At 58.3% G+C, this 2,158-nt stretch overlaps 1 non-coding gene across 1 annotated transcript in view; it reads right to left on the bottom strand.

Moving 5' to 3' along the window:
- LOC124728949 overlaps positions 1-220 on the bottom strand; it is a 1,909-nt gene extending 1,689 nt beyond the window's left edge. Inside the window, exon 1 of the ribosomal RNA XR_007007502.1 lies at positions 1-220. This exon is cut by the window's left edge and continues 1,689 nt beyond it. This is a non-coding gene — a ribosomal RNA (small subunit ribosomal RNA).
- Positions 221-2,158: the final 1,938 nt, after the last annotated feature.

Genomic DNA, 2,158 nt, shown 5'->3' on the forward strand with positions numbered 1-2,158 from the left:
TGATCTAATAAAAGCGTCCCTTCCATCTCTGGTCGGGACTCTGTTTGCATGTATTAGCTCTAGAATTACCACAGTTATCCAAGTAACGTGGGTACGATCTAAGGAACCATAACTGATTTAATGAGCCATTCGCGGTTTCACCTTAATGCGGCTTGTACTGAGACATGCATGGCTTAATCTTTGAGACAAGCATATGACTACTGGCAGGATCAACCAGGGAGCTGCGTCAACTAGAGCTGAGCAGCCGGCCGCCCGGGAGTGTGTCCCGGGGGCCCGCGCGAACACGCAAGCGTCCGCTCAATCATTCTGCAAACAGGAGGAGGCTGAGCTCCCCTGCACAATACACCTCGAAACCCTCTCAGGTCCCGGCGGCGCGCAGCGCCGTCCCAAGTACTTGGTCGGGTTCGAGAGAGGCGCAATCGCCCGGAGTTAGGCGAGTAGACGCTTTCGGTGCGACCACCCGTGCTCCCAACTGAGCTTGCCGCTGCCGACAGAGGCCCGGGAGCGTGCTGTCGTGGCATTGCCGGCGGGAGACAACACGCGCCACCTACGGTGACCGGCAGCTCCAACGCCAGCGCCACAGAAGGACAAAAGCCCCACTTGGGTGCCGAAGCGAACTCTCCCAGCACAGCGCACGCGCCAACACATCCGCACAGCTGCGATACAAACCACCAGCGAGAACCGCTGGGGCGACCGAGCAGCAGACGGCGTCGCGGCGCCGAGCGCCGGGCGGCGGCGCATCCTCAACGCACACAGTCCTCAATCGGACCAGCACACTGAAGATGTCCACCGCGCTTCGCACCGGGCCCGCGAGGACCTACTTTGGCCGCACGGCGCCGCGCGCAGGGTGCGCCGGCGCGCAGCTGCGACGCCTGCCGCGTCCGTCGGCCGGCGCGCCTGCCACTGGCCGCCCCCACCAGCCGGCTGTAGCGCGTGCGCCCACGCACCGCGCGGCCAGCACGCCGGGAGGCGCCCCCTCACCGGCCGGGGACGGTCCCACCCAGCCACCGCCGCGTATCGCTTCACACCCAGATGCCGTTCAGTTTCGTCGGCATGGTGGGTATCGCTGGAACAACCGGTTAGTACCTCAACCTATCGTCGCCATCACCGATTCACCCCTAGCGAGAACAACCGCACCACAACAGGTTACCATTTGTTCATTTGCGTAACTTCACCAGAAAACGCAGGCGTCCATCGCCATTTGCAACTTCAACGATTATTGCATGCCTGTGTCAGGTGTCACGCCACACTACGTCTGCCCACATACACGCAACAAAATGTGCACGCCTAGACAATACGTGGAAGGTGGCCCCCGTACGTATGCGATGTCCATTGCTCGAACGACTGTCAACCGGCCTCTGTAGCATGTCGCAGATATGGAACGCGGTGCACCATGCCATCACGGTGTGTGAGGAGAGACGACTAGGTCCGAATACATCAACAGACAGCTCATGCTGATCGCCATCCACGGCGTCCGTTCCTCCCACACGTCTCTATGGCGTACCACACTGCAATCCAGCTCTCATAGGGAGACGACACGTAGCTGCGTGCACAATATTTGCACTGTATGGTCCGCCGTTTTTGGGCGCAGTCGTTGTGCGGTCACACATGTGCCACGATGTATCATTCAGTACATAAGGACGAATGTGCAGTACAGATTGTGGTTCACGCGTACGACATCAGCGGACAGTTGACACAGGCCGCACCACAACGTAGCCTGAGTACGTCGCATGCGAAGGGCATTGAACATGCAAACTTCTCACCAACCAGCTTGCGAAGGCAGGGGGCAAGGTGGGGACGTGGGGAGGGGCGGCATGTACGTCCTGCTGCCATCCACATTACAGTGTACAGCAGGAGCATGTGGAAAGTGAGCAAGACTTGCAAGGTGTTTAACATGAAGCGATACACAGGGGTGCGGGCAGTGCGAGTAGCGAACTATATTGCGAGGGTTGCGGGTGGGCAACACTACAGTAATTGAACGAGTCGTATAACAATTACAGAGCAGGTTTAGGCGACAACGTGGGTTACGTTAAGGCGACAACATGGGTTAGGTTAAGGCACAACATGGGTTAGGTTAAGGCACAACATGGGTTAGGTTAAGGCACAACATGGGTTAGGTTAAGGCACAACATGGGTTAGGTTAAGGCACAACATGGGT

This window comes from Schistocerca piceifrons, unplaced genomic scaffold, assembly GCF_021461385.2.
Source record: "Schistocerca piceifrons isolate TAMUIC-IGC-003096 unplaced genomic scaffold, iqSchPice1.1 HiC_scaffold_1182, whole genome shotgun sequence".
Lineage (NCBI taxonomy): Eukaryota > Metazoa > Arthropoda > Insecta > Orthoptera > Acrididae > Schistocerca > Schistocerca piceifrons.